Source organism: Globicephala melas, chromosome 14, assembly GCF_963455315.2.
Source record: "Globicephala melas chromosome 14, mGloMel1.2, whole genome shotgun sequence".
In the NCBI taxonomy this organism is placed as follows: domain Eukaryota; kingdom Metazoa; phylum Chordata; class Mammalia; order Artiodactyla; family Delphinidae; genus Globicephala; species Globicephala melas.
In genome coordinates, this window is record NC_083327.1 from 15,289,113 (window position 1) to 15,307,173 (window position 18,061).

At 35.8% G+C, this 18,061-nt stretch overlaps 1 protein-coding gene and 1 non-coding gene across 2 annotated transcripts in view; both read left to right on the plus strand.

The window, feature by feature from the left end:
- BCKDHB (branched chain keto acid dehydrogenase E1 subunit beta) overlaps nt 1-18,061 on the plus strand; it is a 729,304-nt gene that overhangs the window by 590,178 nt on the left and 121,065 nt on the right. The gene's annotated exons all lie outside the window — the stretch shown is intronic.
- Nucleotides 487-620, plus strand: LOC115854882 (small nucleolar RNA SNORA70). The gene has a single exon (XR_004040159.1). It is a non-coding gene; the product is annotated as a small nucleolar RNA SNORA70 (small nucleolar RNA).

The following is an 18,061-nucleotide window of genomic DNA, read 5'->3' on the forward strand; positions in this document are numbered from 1 at the left end:
ACCCTCAATTAAAATTTTAATACAATCTCACATTTCTTGGAAAGCTTAACAGAACCTATATTAATAGTAAGAGAGATTTGAAATATATTTGAATATTTTTCTGGAAATTATGTATACATACATAAATTATTAGTAGGAACACTAGACAAGGCTCATTTTTATTGCATTAGTATTTCTTAAAAAACACCAAAGTGAAATACCTAAAACAAACTCCAAATGGAGCAGAAATCAGAGGAGGTAGCACATAATTGCTTTTATTTAGAACAGAAATCTTGAATGGTGAGTTTTTTTTCTTTATTTTTTAAGCAGGTAGAAAATTATTTCTAATGGAACCAATGTAACATAGACTTACACAAATCTATTATGTGAATAATGTCTTATTTCAATTAATTCTGATTGTGATGTTTTAGGATCAGTTTAGCCTGCTAGGAAATCTTGAATTTGGATAATTTTTAAATATAAGTACTGATGATTAAAAAAAGAGTTTAGCAGCCAATTAAGCCGACTGTGTTCTTTTCCCGATGGGGGCCCCATGTGCAATGGCTGTAAAGAGTAGCCTCCTTGGTAGTGTACCAGCCTGTTGCCTGTATGGGTTGCCCTGAGGGACCTTGGGGACAGCTCTTTCCAGTGGACATTAATGACAGGCATGCTGTCCCCAGTCTAGGCTCCAGACAGGTATGCGCGGTGCCTTTGGAAAGCCCAGGCCACAGTGGCCAGGGTCCACATTGGCCAAGTCATAATGTCCATCCGTATCAAGCTGCAGAACAAGGAGCATGTGATTGAGGCCCTCCGCAGGGCCAAGTTCAAGTTCCCTGGCTGCCAGAAGATCCACATCTCCAAGAAGTGGGGATTTACTAAGTTTAATGCAGACGAATTTGAAAACATGGTGGCAGAAAAGCGGCTCATTCCCGATGGCTGTGGGGTCGAATACATCCCTAATCGTGGCCCTCTGGACGCATGGCAGGCCCTGCGCTCGTGAGAGCCTTGGCACTGTCCCCTCCTTACTCATGCCCACCAATAAATTCTACTTTCTTATAAAAAAAAAAGTCTATTTTACTTAGAGCAAAAGAAGATTCAGCTTTGATGGTGACTGTTCATTAATGTGCGAGTAGAACTGCTCTAAACTCAGATAAGACTTAATTCCTTAAAGCTATCCATAATTTAGGAATAACCCCTTGCTAGTAAGTGACATAGTATATACATATATAAAATTTAAATGTACAAATTAAGTAAGAATTTAATAATCTCAATAACTATCAGGTCCAATTAAGAATAATTTAGGGATAATTTGGGTTAATGGAAAGGATCTTAAAGAATGAGAACTCTGCATTCCAGTTCTAGGTCTGACCTGAATTTATTTTATTGTAGGACAAGTAAATTTATCCCAGTGAACTAGAAATCTTCATCTGTAAAATAAGGGGATAAGACATCTTATGTTTCTATGCTTATACTTAAAGCTCAGCCCTTCATTGAACAATAGGGTATAAGGAGTTATGATCAAGCCTTAACTTATCCACTACTGTACTTAAAGTTTATATTCACAGAGAGAAATAAAAAATCAAAGAATCTAGTCTAAGGATCTTTTTATATATCACACGTCTTGAGAAATACCTAAATGATTATTTTTGCCTTTTCGTATCACTTTTTTTTTTTTTTTTTTGCGGTATGCAGGCCTCTCACTGTTGTGGCCTCTCCCGTTGCGGAGCACAGGTTCTGAACGCGCAGGCTCAGCGGCCATGGCTCACGGGCCCAGCTGCTCCGCGGCATGTGGAGTCTTCCCAGACCGGGGCACTAACCCATGTCCCCTGCATCGGCAGGCGGACTCTCAACCACTGTGCCACCAGGGAAGCCCTGTATCACTTTTGCTTTCCTGATCCAAGTGGATCTGATGGCTACGATCAGTTGTTGGATTCCTTATTCTTAAAGAAAATAAGGTCAAAGGAAAGAATAGTCTCGATTCTAGAAACTCTTCTCACTCACTCTCTCCTTGGGATTGTTTTTTTAATACATTGCCTCATCTGCTCTGTTACCTACCTGAGTTTTTGAATAAAATTTTAAAATTAATTATAAGCATTTTTCATGCATATATACTCTTTACAGAATATTGGAACATATATGACTATGAGTACAGAGAATATAACTAAATATAACGATAGTCATTGTCCATTTGGAAAAATTGTAACCTATGCTAATGTCATTTATTCCTTCTTTGGAGATGAAGAGTAATTCAGCTGATCTAATAGTCTTGTGAAATAGGTAAGAAATGTTTCCTACTGCCTGCACACATATGAAAATAAAAATAACAAAAAAGTAAATAAATTACCTAAGATATCTAAATGAGTAAATGGAAAGCTAGGAAATAAACATTATAGCTGGAATTAAGATAAAAACACTAAGACAGTATATTAAATTACAGCTTAACTAGTTTTAAATCATTGAAAGCTTGAATTCATTATGCATTGTGCAGTATATAAAGTGATTCATATAAATACATCAAGAAAATTTATGTCCTATCTTTTAAAATTAATCCAGGCCACCATTAAGTTTGGTTAGTAATGAATTTTGAAAAGAGAGAGTTTAGAGCAGACACCTCTTATTGTTAAGTTTTTCTTTTAAGCAGAGTGAACCAGAAACATCGTGGTCCAGTGTGCCCACAGCAAATATTTACAATTTTAACAAAGTCATGTAGCTTTTTCTAAATTCCTGTCAGAGAAACCATATTCACTGCACTGCAAAATTTTCTTTTATCCAGTTTCATGCTCTAGGAATGACAACTGTTATGGTTGGAAAGTTTGTGTCTCTTCAAAATTCATGTTTTGAAAAATTTTAATCCCCAATACTATGATGTTGGGAGGTGGGGCCTTTGGGAGGTAATTAGGTCATGAGGGTGGAGCCCTCATGAAGGGAATTAGTGCTCTTACAAGAAGAGACAGTAGAGAGCTTTCTCCTCTCTGTCTCTCTCTGGCATGTGAGGACACAATGAGAAGCCAGTCATTTGCAAACCAGGAAGAGTACTCTTACATGATGCTGGGTTGAGCACCTTGATCTTGGACTTTCCAGTCTCCAGAACTTTGAGAAATAAATGTTTGTTGTTTTCAGACTCACAGACATAGAAAACAAACTTATGGTTATCAAAGGGGAAAGGAGGGAGGAAGGGGAAGGGATAAATTAGAATTTGGGAGTAATACACACACACTACTGTATATAAAATAGATAAACAACAAGGACCTGCTGTATAACACAGGGAACTATACTCAGTATTTTGTAATAACCTATATGAGAAAAGAATCAGAAAAACATAACAATCACTTTGCTGTATACCTGAAACTAACACAACATTGTAAATTATAAATACTTCAACCAAAAAAAATTTTAAATGTTTGTTGTTTAAGGCACCCTATCTTTGGTATCCTGTTATAGCACCCTGAACTGACTAGGACAACAACTTATCAAAATTATTCTATAATTATAGAATTTGCTGACAGCACCTCATTGTACCAAAATCTATTGTCTGTGCTCAGTTACTAAGTTTTAGAAATGCATCAATGTATTCAATCAAATTCATCAAATGTATTCAATCCTACAACTACTTACACTTGGAAGTAGCCTTGAAGTAGCTTGGTTCTCTTGATCTTCAGTCATGTATTCATTTTGACATTATCCAAAGCTTTTCCCAACTGGTATATCTTTATCTATTCCTGCATCAACCACTTTATAGACAATGATCTTGCCTAGCCTGTGAACAGTGCCTTTTATTACCTTACAATAAGTGGATTTGCTCACTTTTCATTTTGTGGTGGTCAGGCCAGGTAGACCATGATGCAGTGGAGACCTCAGGCCAACAGGAGCCAATGAACACACAGTACAAGGACACCTGAATAATTGGGCAACCACAAAACAGTAAAAAAATGATTATTTCAGGGAAATAGTCTAGTTGAACTGTTAAGCTTGACTTTACTGTAGTAGAATCATTTGAAAGGTAATTGTGGTTCCAGGTACTCCCTTTGATATATATTTTCAGAATTCAGCCATTTGTAATTTTTGCTTTAAAATTTTATAGTCTTTTCAAATTAGGTTAGGTAACTATCTTAATTTACTTTTAGATTGAATTGTTAAGGTGAATAATTTTATTTTGATTTGAATGTGCCCAAAAAGCATATTTTTGGTGTGAAATATCAAAGTACGTTTTTCTTCCTTACATGAAAATAGCTTGCAGATTTGGTTGACATTTGATATAAAGTGATTTCTATAGTTTGAGGCACAAGTGAACTTTAATTTTAACCTTGTAATGATTATACATGTTTATGGAAAATGAGTTGAAATGTAGAACTGCAATCATTGTCTGCATTTCCAGGCTTTGCCAGGCCTAAATGCCTTTTTATTGAGAGAATTTTCCATGCCTTTAGGTTACTAAGCATCAAAATAATGTAAGCTGGTACATTTTTATTTGGTTGACTCTGTAACCAAGAAGGCAGTGACTAGGGGCTTTTTTCACCATATCATATTTTTCGTGGGCTTTGCCTATGGCTTTTGGAATACAATGGTGGCATATCAGGAAAAGGGGAATAAACCATTCCAAAAAATGGCCTGGCTTAGGGCTCATGCTCAGAAGGGAGGTCAGCAAGCAAAGTTAATGTAATTGAGAACACAGTGTTCATAATTAAAAGGCCCTGCCTGGTGGTTGGGTGCCTAGCAGCAAATGAAACCCTTATAGTTAGGCTGGTGGTACTCTCTTGAGTCCAAGGGGAACTCAAACGGTTTTAAATAAAACTGGGACAGGACCTAACTCCGAAAGGAGAGGGAGCTGGCTAGAGCCAGGCAAGCTTGCAGGATCCTGGCCAAACTGGCTAGAGTTTAGGATACTGGTCCTAGAGATATTTGGAACACAAAGTAGGAAGAGTGGTAAAACCCAAGTATACAGAATTTGCACAGGTGGAGGAGACACAAACAAAGGCTGAGGTTTAGTGATTCAGTTATGGGGATTCCAGCTAACTCTAGACCCCACTGATTACTTCGGAGATGGTCTCTCAGTGTGATGCTCATTGGCTTAAGGGCCAACGAGGCTGGAGCCGATGGTTGAGGATCCTCAGTGACTAGTGATGAATAAGCAGAAATAGCATCCCATGAGGAATCTAGAACAAATATTTTCCCCTCAGTCAATGGACTGGTTTTACAGTTTTCCTTTTCATTGGTCTGATTAATTGGCTCAGTTAATCTTATACTTCAGGATTATATGGACGTAATCGAAATACATGGTATTTTCTTCTTCTGCATGACCTTGAGCCCTTACAAGCTGAATTCTGAACCATTTTTCATCTGATGTACTTAGAGCTATACAGTAGAGTCTGTTTGATATTACGCAGATTTTTAAATATTGGGGTCATGGCCAAACTAATTTCAAGTAAAATTTTTGGAATTTTTAATTAAAGTGTAAAGTACCACCAGGAAAGGTAGCACATTATCAGTGTGCAACTCATCAATGTTGACAAACTGGACATGCCCAGATCAAGGAAGAGACTATTACCAGCACCCCAGAAGCCTCTTTAGTTCCTTCTACTTACCAACTCCCAAAGAATAACAGCTCTCTTGGTAATAGATAAGTTCTGTGTGTTTCTCTACTTTATGTGAAATGAATCATATAATATGTATTCTTTCATGTCTGGTTTGTTTGGCTCAGTATTATGCTTGTGAGATTCCTCAATGTTGCTGTTAGTCATAGATCATTTATTATCTTGGCTAATGCTGTATTCCATTGTATAAACATATCATAATTCCTTTTAGCGCTTCTATCGGTGAACATTTAGGTAGCGTCTTCTGTTGGTGCTGTTATGTATAGTGGTGTTATGTATAGTGTTGCTATGAATATTCTAGTAATGTCTTTTGGTAAACATATGCACACATTTCTGTGGCTATTACAGAGTGGAATTGGTGCGTCACGTATCAGTGAAACTTAATGTTTTCTAAAGTTTGTAATTTTATTAATTAACCAGTCCCAAAGATTTTCTATCACCATACGTATATCACAGATCTGTCCTTTCCTTGCTTTACCTGGCCTACTATTCTATTGGCCTATTTTTGGCCAAAGTTTTAATACATGGAGGCTTAATTATGTGCTTCTTTCCTCTGTTATACATTTACAATTTCCCAAATATTCACTCTGAAGTATAAGTGCTGTAATTTTATGAAGAGATAAAGAATAAGCAGCCCTTTTGTAGTTTAAAAATTTATAAATAAGTATATTTTAGTTTTCAGATTTTATCCACAAGTGATACAGAAGAAATATTGACATAATATAAGTTGTTCTCCTTTTTAAAAGTTGCCCGTGCTAAAATCTGACATTTCAGAACAAGTAAATACATAGGTATTTATTCATATTAAAACACTACCTTGCTTTACAAAGGGATCAACTCCAATCTTTTAAAACTTTATTCTAAAAACAAACTTTATTTTTAGGGCAATTTTAGATTGACAGAAAAATTGAGAGGATAGTACAGAGAGTTCTCGTATATCCTCCACAGAGTTTCTCCTATTATTAATATTTTACAAGTATGGTACACTTGTCACAATTAATGAACTGATACTGAAACATCATTATTAACTAAAGTCTGTAGTTTATTCAGATTCCTATAGATTTTAAGTAAGGCCCCACCTCTCCCCGTCCACCCCCCAATTCCATCCAGGATACTACATTCCATTTAGTTATCATGTCTCCTTAGGCTCCTCTTGGATGTGACAGTTTTTAAGATTTTCCTTGTGTTTCATGACCTTGAGAGTTTTGAGGAGTAATGGTCAGGTATTTTGTAGAATGTACCTCAATTGGGATTTTCCTGATGTTTTCCTCTTTTTTTAGTTAAAAAAATTAATTGTGGTAAAAAAACATATAACGTAAAACTATGTTAACCTTTTTTCCCAATTTGAACACATCCATCATGTCACATAGTTACTAATTTTTTTTTTTGGTGAGAACATTTAAGTGCACAACACTGTATTATAAACTATAATTACTATGCTGTAATTGGATCCTCAGAACTTATTCATCTTGTAACTGAAAGTCTATACTCCTTGAGCAGCATTCCTGTTTCTTCCATCTCCTGATGCCTGGCAAGCACTGTTCTACACTCTGGTTCTATGAGTTTAACTTCTTTAGATTCCATGTATAAGTGCGATCATACAGTATTTGTCTTTCTATGCCTGGCTTAGCATAATGTCCTCCAGATTCATCTATGTTGTGACAGATGGCAAGCTTTCCTTCTTTTTATGGCTGGATAATATTCCAATTTTCTACAGACACACACATATATATGTATACATATGTGTATATATATATAGGCTATTATGAATAATGCTGCAATGAACATATGAGTGCAGATATCTCTTCAAGATAGTAATTTCATTTCCTTTGGATATATAACCAAAAGTTGGATTGCTGGATCATATGGTAGTTCTATTTTTTTTTTTTTTTTTGAGGAATTTTCACATGATTTTCCATAGTGGCTGCCCAATTTACATTCCCACTAACAGTGCAAGTGTTCTCTTTTCTCCACACCTTTGCCAAAATTTGTGAGCTCTTTTCTTTTTGTTATTAACCATCTCATTGTGGTTTTGATTTGCATTTCTCTGATCATTAGTGATACTGAGCATCCTTTCATATACCTGTTGGCCATCTATATGTCTTCTTTGGAAAAAATGTCTGTTAAGGTCCTTTGCCCATTTTATAATTGGGTTATTGGGTTTTGTTTTGTTTTCTTAACATCTTTATTGGAGTATAATTGCTTTACAATGGTGTGTTAGTTTCTGCTTTATACCAAAGTGAATCAGTTATACATATACACATGTTCCCATATCTCTTCCCTCTTGCGTCTCCCTCCCTCCCACCCTCCCTATCCCACCCCTCTAGGTGGTCACAAAGCACGGAGCTGATCTCCCTGTGCTCTGTGGCTGCTTCCCACTAGCTATCTATTTTACATTTGGTAGTGTATATATGTCCATGCCACTCTCTCACTTTGTCCCAGCTTACCCTTCCCCTCGCCATTGACTATTGCATTTTATGAGTACCTTATGTTTTTTGGATATTAACCACTTACCAGATGTATCTGTTTTCTCCCATTTCATAAGTTGCCTCTTAATTTCATTGATTATTTCCTCTGTCGTACAGAAGCTTTTTAGTTTGAGTAGTCCCACCAAACCCGAAGTTTTATGGTTTCTGATCTTACATTTAAGTCTTTAATCCATTTTGAGTAAATGTTTGTGTATGGTGTAAGATAGGGGTCCAATTTCACTCTTTTGCCTAGTGTTTTTCCAAGACTGTTTATTGAAGAGACAATCCTTTCCACATTGTGTATTCTTGGCACTCTAGTCAAGATTAGTTAAGCATACATGTGTGGGTTTATTTTAGGGCTCTCTATTCTGTTCCATTGGTCTGTGTGTCTGTTTTTTATGCCAGTGCAATACTGTTTTGATTACTATAGCTTTGTAATATAATTTGAAATCAGGAAGTGTGATACCTCCAGGTTTGTTTTTCTTTCTCAAGATTGCTTTGGCTATTCAGGGTCTTTTGTGGATCCACATGAATTTTATAATTGTTTTACTTCTGTTTCTATGAAAAATGACATTTCAATTTTAATAGAGATTGCATCAAATCTGTTGATCACTTTGGGTAGTATGAATATTTAACAATATTAATTCTCTCTTCAGTCCATGAACATGGCATATATTTTCATTTATTTGTGCCTTCTTCAATTTCTTTCATCAGTGTTTTATAGTTTTTAGTATACAGCTCTTTCACTTCCTTAGTTAAATTTATTCCTAAGTATTTTATTCTGTTTTGATGGTATTGTAAATGGAATTTTTTTTTCTAATTTCTTTTTTGGATAGTTTGTTGTTCGATAAAGAAATGCAACTGATTTTTTTATATTGATTTTGTATCTTACAACTTTACTGAATTTGGTTATTAGTTCTAACAGTTTTTTGATGGAGTTTTTTGGGTCTTCTATAAATAAAATTTTGTCACCTGCAACACGGAGACAATTTTACTTCTTCCTTTCCTACTTGGATGCCTTTTATTTTTTTTTCTTCCCTGATTTTTTTTAGCCAGAACTTCTTTGAGTATGTTGAATAAGAGTGGTGAGAGTGAGAACCTTTGTTTTGTTTCTAATTTTGGGGGAAAATCTTTCATCTATTCACCATTAAGTATGATGTTAGTTGTGGGCATGTCATATATGGCCTTCATTATGTCGAGGTACATTTCTTCTAAACCTTCTATACTAAGTTGTTGAGTTTTTTTTTTTTTTTAATGAAAAGATATTCAATTTTGTCAAGTGCTTTTCTAAATCTATTGAGATAATCCCATGGTTTTTATCCATCATTCTATAAATGTCGTATATCACAATGACTTGTGTATTTTGAACCATCTTTGCATCCCAGGGATAAATCTAACTCGATGATGTGTGTGTTTATTTTAATATGCTGTTGAATTCAGTTTGCTAGTAGTTTGAGAATTTTTGCGTGTGTGTTCATCAAATATATTGGTTTGTGGTTTTCTTTTCTTGTAGTATTCTTGTTTGGCTTTGGTATGAGGGTAGTGCTGACCTCTTAAATGAGTTTGGAAGTGTTTCCTGCTCTTCAGTTTTTTGAAGGAGTTTGAAAAGAGTTGGCATTAATTCTTCTATAAATGTTTGGTCAAATTTACACATGAAGCCATCTGGTTCTTTGTTTTTCTTTGTTGGGATTTTTTAGTGCTGCTTCAATCTCCTTACTGGTTAATGTCTGTTCAGATTTTCTCTTCATGATTTAGTCTTGGTAGGTTTATTGTTTCTAGGAACTTACCCATTTATTCTGTGTTATCCAATTTGTCAATATATAATTGATAGCAGTCGCTTATGAGCCTTTGTGTTTCTGTAGTATCAGTTGTATTTCTCTTCTTTCATTTATACAATTATTTTTTTTAGCCTCCTCTCTTTTTTTCTTGGTTGATCTACCTAAAGTTTTGTCAAGTTTGTTTATGTTTTCAAAAAATCAACTCTTAGTTTTGTTGACCTTTCCTGTTTTCTCTCCAGTCTCTATTTTATTTATTTTTCCTCAAGTCTTTATCATTTTCTTCTGCTTACTTTGGGCTTAGTTTGTTCCTTTTTTTCTAGTTTCATGAAATGTAAAATTAGATAGCTTAATTTGGGATCTTTCTTTTTTCTTAATGTAAGCAGTGATCACTACAGACTTTCTTTTTAGAATTGCTCCTTCTACATCTCATAAGTTTTGGTATGTTGTTTTTCATTTTTGTTTGTTGCAAGATATTTTTTGATTTCTATTTTGATTTCTTCTTTGATGCATTGGTTATTCAGTAATGTGTTGTTTAATATCCTAATATTTGTGAATTTTCCAGTTTTCCTTCTGTTATTGATTTCTAGTTTCATACCATTGTGGTCAGGAAAAATATTTGATATGATTGTAATCTTCTTAAATTTGTTAAGACCTGTTTTGTGGCCTAAGATATAATCTATCCTGGATAATTTTCCATGTGTGCCTAAGAACAGTGTGCATTCTTCTGCTGTTGGATGGAATGTTCTATATATGTCTTTTAGATTTTTTTTAGTCTATAGTGTTATGAAAGTTTGTTGATTTTCTCTCTGGATGATCTATCTATTGTTGAAAATGAGGTACTGAAGTACCCTACCATTATTGTATTGCTGTCAATTTCTCCCTTCTGTTTTGTGAATATTGGCTTTAAATATTTAGATGCTCCAAAATTGGGTGCATATATATTTATAATGGTTATATCCTCTTGATGAATTAATTTTTTCATTATATAGTGACATTCTCTTGTGACTGATTTTGACAGAAAATCTTTTTTTTTTTCTGTTATAAGTTTAGCTACCCCTGCTGTCTTTTGTTTACTAATTACATGGTATATCTTTTTCTACCCCTTCACTTTCAACCCATATGTGTCCTTAAATCTAAAGTGAGTCTTTGGTAGACAGCATAGAGTTGGATTCTGTTTTTTTTTTTTTTAATCTCTTCATTTGCTCTATGTCTTTTGATTGAAGAATTTAATCCACTTACATTTAAACTAATTATTTTAGTGAAGCACTTACTTTTGTCATTTTTCTAATGTTTTCCATCTGCTTTATAGTTCTTTTGTCTCTCTTTTCTTTTTTTGTTTTTTTCCTTTGTGATTTGTTGGTTTTTTTGTAGTGGTATGTTTTGATTCCTTACACTTTATCTTTTTGTATCTACTAGAGGTTTCCTCTTTGTGGTTGCCATAAGGTTTACCTAAAACTTCTCATAAGTCTATGTTAACTTGATAGCAACTTAACCTCAGTTAAATACAAAAACTCTGTACTTCTCCACATTTTATGTTATGTCTTTTTATTCTGTTTCTCCATTAACAGATTATTATAGCTACAGTAATTCTAAATGCTTTTGTCTTTTAATTTTTATACGAGTGTTGAAAGTGATTTATGCGCCATAATTACAGTATTGGAGTATTCTGAGTTTGACTATATATTTACCTTTACTGGTGAGTTTTATACTTTCATATGTTTTTATGTTGTTACTTAGTGTCCTTCCATTTCAACTTGAAGAACTCTCTTTAACGTTTTTATAAAGCGTGTCTAGTGGTGATGAACACCCTCAGCTTTTTTTGAATGGGAATCCTTTATCTCTTCTTCATTTCTGGAGTACAGCTCTGCTGGGTATAATATTATTATTTTTCTCCTTTGAGCACTTTTACTATATCATCCCACTCCCTCCTGGGTTGCAGGATTTCTCATGAGAAGTATACTGATAAACTTATATGTGATGAGTCTATTCTCTTGCTACTTTCAAAATTCTCTTTGTCGAATTAATTTGTAATGTTTCTAGGGGTAATCTTTGGGTTGATCTTGTTTTGGGTCCTTTGAGATTCATGTATCTTGATGTCCATATCTCTCCCATGATTTGGGAAGTTTTCAGCTATGATTTTTAAAATTGCTTTCTACCTCTTTGTCTCTCTCTTCTTGGACTCCCATAATGCTTGATGGCAACCCATAAGTCCCATGTGTTTTCTTCACCCTTTTTAAATTCTTTTTTCTTTTTGTTCTTCTAACTGGCTAATTTCAAATGACTTATTTTTGAATTAGCTGATTATTTCTTCTGCATGATCGAGGCTGCTGTTGAGCCCTCTATTGAATGCTTCAGTGCTGTTATTGTATTCTTCATCACCAGGATTTGTGCTTGGTTTTTTTTATGGTTTTTATTCCTTTATTAAATGTCTTGTTTTGTCCATACGTTGTTTTCCTGATGTCATTTAGCTGTCTGTCTGTGCTCTTTTTCATCTCATTGAGCTTCTATATGATGATCATTTTGGATTCTTTGTCAGGCAGTACATCAGTCTCCATTTCTCTGGGGTTGGTTATTGGAGTTTCATTAGGTTCTTTTGGTGGTGTCATGTTTACCTGATTCTTTGTGATCCATGTAGCCTTGTTTTGGTGTCTGTGCATTTGAAGAAGTAAACACCTCTTCTAATTTTTACAGATTGCCTTTATCAGGCACATATCTTCTGTTGGGTCTCTGGGATGATGATATTTTCTCCAGGATCACAATCGAGTGTGGTTGGAGCTGCGCCACATGGCTGCTGCTGGGCCCAAAGTGAGTTTCATAGTTGGTAGGTCTGTTATCAGGTGTGCAGATGAGTGTGGTTCTCTTTGGGTCTCTAGGATGGCTCCTGACAGATCACTGACAGGTCTTAGGGTAGGAAGGATTGAGCTCTGACTACAGTTGAGAGGGGCTAGAAGGAAGTCACAGGGCTGCTTCATGGTCCGTGGCTTGCACCAAGGTCTGCAGTATGCCTCTGGGGGTATGGAAAGGCATGCCTCCTACTAGGTTTTTGGTTGGGCATGACTTCCCCAGGAATATGGCCAAGTGAGACTGGGACCAGGTTACAGTGCTGCTTCAGAACCTGCAATTGGGTTGATGTTGGCAGCCCTGCCTCCAGGGGGGCATAGTCAGGTATGACTCCCAGTAGGTCCCTGTGTGGTCAGGAGGGCTCCCAGACTTAGCTGTGAGGGGTTGGAGCTCAGTTACAGGGCTGCTTCAAGATCCACAGTTGGACCATGGTCAATGGGCCTACGTCAGGGGACACAGATGAGCCTTGGTGAGTTCCTGGGAGGGAAGGAGTGTTTCTGGCTCATGGCTGAGAGAGGTTGAAACTGAGTTACAGGGACATTTCAGGGTCTGCAGGACTGAGGTTGGAGGGCCTGCTTTGGGACATGGATGGGCAGGACTGGTGGCTAAGAGGACTTGGAGCAGGTTTACAAGACCCTTCAGGGTCCACAGCCAGAACCAAGGTCAATGGGCCTGTTACCCAAGCCATGGGCAGGCATGACTTTTAAATTTCTTGGTAGATGGTGCTGGTGGCAGGACCATGGCCAAACGAGGCTGTAGTCAAGTCCACACGGGGACAGGGTTGTTTATAGGGCTGTAGCTGAGATTAGAGTCAACAAATCTGCTACCTGGGCTCAGACCTACCTCTTCAAACAACCCTTCTTTGTCTTGAGTTCCATCATTGTTTCAGAATCTTCTACCTGAATCCCAAAACTCCCCCAAAGGCAATTTTGTCCATGGATGGCTGTCGAATTATTGTTGGTGAGGGGGAATATGAGCAGGGGACCTCATATTTCACCATCTTGATGATGTCCTCTCCCATTTTAACCATTTTTGAGTGTATAGTTCAGTAATTAACTATATTCACATTGTTGTGTAACAGATGGCTGGAACTTCTTGATCTTTGCAAAACTGAAACTGTATACCCATTGAACAACAACTTCCCAATTCCACTGTCCCAAGATTCTTTTAATTACTGTTTCCCAGTAGACTTAAAATATAACTCTGATTTTGTATGAGACAGGAAAGAATATTTATTGAAAGCCTACCATGTGCCAGGCATTTTGTCAGCTATTTGCAAATATGTTTTCTTATTTAGTTCTTACAACAGTAGAGTGGAGCTGTACTTACTGTCCCTATTTTTCAGATTTGGGAACCTTGGCTTTGTTGAGTAAACGGCTAAGGGTTCCATAGCAACTGATGAAGCTAATATTGATACTAAACTGCACCTGTGGGAATGCAAAGTCAACGCTCTTTCTTGCATAATATTTTATCAACAGCTTCCTAAGATTCTGCTTATTACATATCATAATTGGACAAATGGATAAATATCTGCCTAGAGGAGAGTTTTTTATAAATGAAGTTATGTCTCTAAATCAGTGGAGGGATTAAAATCTTTGAGGAACTGAAGAGAGAATCTGAATACTTAAATACATATTTTATTAATTCAGTAGACTCTGTAGAGGTTGTATTTTAAATGTTCAGCAGTTTAGAGCTGGAAAACCCTCTGCCTCAGGGTCTGCTGCACTCTGGACCATTTCACATTCCATTCCCGTGACTGACTGATGTGCATGACTATGACAAACGCTTGGCAACCTCACTGGGCGGGGCCTGTAAGTGTGAGGACTCAGACTGTCATTAAACTGGGGCCTGGTGCCAAGGACTGAGTGCATGCTGGAGACCCTGCTCCAAGTTCCACCACCCTATTGGCCAAGGCACAAGTGCAAACTGTGCTTGTGAATTTTTCATAAATTACTTTTTAATGGAACATTTTAAATCAGACAAAGAAAATGCTTTCCCTCCGGAATGGAATCCCACCCTACTGCAGTCTGAGTCTGACCTGATAAATAATCGGGCAGACTACTGAGGGAGATTACAAACAATATCTCTCAAAGGGTTTTCAAAAGAGGATAATCATCTGTCCATGATGAGCACAAGGTAGAGTTGTGTCTATGAATCTGAAAAGGCCGCTGTGTTGTAAATGAAACATTTCACTAATAAGAAGGAGAAATTGGCTTCGGTTCTCAGCTTTCCAGCAACTCTCCTTGTGACCTTAAACAAGTAGCTTGAATTCTGTCACCTATGGTGACATCTCCAGAAAGGGGGTCCTCACCTTTAGATCCTTCTGGCACCTGGATATCCAGGAATCAACACTAACTAAATTAGGATGAGGTTGGACTAAAATGTGTTCAGTGGAAAGCTAGAGCCATGGGAGCTAAGTAACTATTCTAAGGTGTTTTGTAATAAGTTGAGTAAAGTGAGTAGAACAAAATGAAACATTTTTTTAAATGCTAAGATTTCTCAGAGACTTTAATGTGCGAAAGAGCAGAGTGATTTTTCAGGAATTAACTCGCGTTAAGTGTTTCCCAAACACACTTGACCATGAAACCCATTTTATGCAACATATCATAGATTTAGTGTTCCACGAAATATTTTATGATAATCACAGATTTCAAGCACAGTATTATAGCATCTAGCTTTGAAAATTCAGTGCGTCTATGTTTTATAAATAGTCCTACTTATTTTAATCTATCAAGGAATGTAGGAACATTAACTTGTTCATTAATTCATTCAATAAGATTTTAGCATCTTTTATGTGCTAGGATAGTGCTAAGTGTTGCAAATAAGTCAGTGAATAAGTATGTCAGTAACACAATTTCTCCCCTCATTAAGCTTATTTTAGTGCCAGGGAGAGAGAATAAACAAGTCAACATATAAATAACATATAAATAACATAAATATAACATATAAATAACATAACTGTGTGCTATGTAGAAAATAAAGATAGAATACTGGATTAACTTTAGAGATTTGCTATAAATAAGTCTAATAATAGAATTTAGCAGAAGTGAAACTATGTGATTTCTGAAGCTAGGTCATAAAAGACCATACTGCTTTCTTTGATTCTCTTGGAATGGCCACTCCCTGGTTGCTTTCTCATAGGATGTTTCCTCTGGCAACCCCTGCTCTGGAAATCCGAAATCACAAGAAGTCAAATGTAGGTGCTCTGATTAACAGTCCCAGTTGCCTAAGTCCTTTGAACCATTTCAGCCCAAATGCCCAAGATGTCAGTGAAAATGCTTCCATATAACTTTAGTGCTCAGGTATGCAAGTTACTGCTGGCCATTTGGGTCTTCCTAACTGAGGCTCCAGGAAAAGAAATAAGATATCCCTACTGTACTCTGTCAATTCCTGACCTACAGAATCCTTGAGCATGATATGTTTTTCATTCTATGCTATGAGGGTAGTTTATTTAAGAGCAGTAGAATATGTAACAAGGGTCATATCTCTATTCCTTAAGGTCACATCTCGGAGAATGGCCATGATTTGCTTCAAAAACCTCATATGTCACTTCTTATTTCAGAGTTTAGGTGGCAAATTTGAGGTTAGATAGCATCTAAGAAATGCTTAGTCGTCTTATGCCATGGTGAGGGTAACTCAAAAGCTGTGCCTTGCTTTTGTGTCAACTGTCAGTGGCTTGTGGAACCCCAAACTTGATTCATTCAGTGCCATGAAAGTGAATCTGTCTTTAAGGACTTCTTCATAATAAACATCATAAGAGACTGATATATTAAATAGGTTGCCTACTTATTAACTCATAGTGATTTACAGCAAAGTATGAACTTAGATACTCATGTTGGCTGTTCTATCATCTCTGTTCAGAAATCTCTATTCAGGAAGTCATATTTTTGAGACATCATGAAATTGGAACAAGACTTGTTTGATTGATTTAAATGGCTAGTAAAATTAAGCTGTGATAACCTATCCATTCCCATAAGAGGCATGAATATCTTACAGTACAAAACATTGAATTTAATTAACTGGCTACTTCTTCTTTGCATAGTACTAGGGAATCACTATAAATTTTGGTTCACTGAAGATATTTTTTCTGTTCTATGCTGATCCTCCAATTTTGAGGTATACATACATTCTTAAAAATATCCCAGTGCCATTAGTCGTATTAGCCTAAGATCTTTCTTTACACCTGAAAGCCATTCTATCTCTTTAAGATGATTTTGAATATATCTCATCTCCTAGTTCATACAATTGATTCAATTATTCAAATTCCCAGTACTCTGGGAGCCAATTAAATCTTTATTGGGAAGGGTGGTATATTTGTAATTAAATGGGATTTTGAGAAGGTGCTTTTCCTAAAAATCCTAGGAAGCCAATACGTAGGACAGAGTTTTCCAAATAAATCTATAAAATATTATTTTATATTTTCTTTTAAATGGACATTAAAAAGTAGAGTCAATTCACAGAACATGAATGTGATCTTTGATAACATTGGTCTTTATAATATAACATTCTTTATTTGAATGAAGACTTTGGAACTTATCCTTAATGGCTTTGGTGGCAACTTATAGCACCCACATTTCCATTCCCACTAACCCCTATAACCAGTCCAATAAACTTTTAAAAACTTAAGTTAAAAACTTAAGTTCTTTCTCAAGCAGAGGAAATTTCCCTGCTACTAAAATGAAAATCAACATAGCTATGCAATTATTTCATGAATGAATTCTTTAGTCTCTCAGTACTGTGTAGTTCTGTGTAGTTGTTACAGTCATTAGTAAGAAAGTATATGGTCTCCAAAGGACTTCAGATTCAACAGCCTGCAATCATGACTATGTACATATTTATTTGTAAGCAGAGTGTTCATCTTTGATTATCGTAAAAGACCTAATGTCCCCTTTGGCTGACATCCTAAAAGAAGAAAAGAATAAATAATAATTAAGGAGAAATAAGTAGACATTTATGCAGTCAATACATTTCACATAATCATAAAAACTGTAAGGAGACAAAGCCAGCAGATCATTCTGTCCATCATTCCAAATATATTGGATTATTCTTTATTCAGTGTGCTTGATTTTGCAGTAATTATCCTTCTATTGCTTCATTTAGGGGCTCATTCCATAGTATAAAAAACTTTTTAATTAGGAAAAAGTAGACTTACTTTTTATCATGAACTTTATTGTGCTTGAAATATGGTATGTTGAATACAAAGAGATTGATATAACTGCACAAAATCCAGGTAGATTTTAGGAAATACAGAAAAATAGGTTTTTAAGAATTCCATTCATATCAAACTTTCTTTGTTGTTTTGGTATTTGATGAGGTTGGAATGATTATAAGTCAAATTATCTGTACACTGAATTTCTTTCAGTCACTCATTTTCCAAAGTTCTATTGATTTCATGTTGAATGAG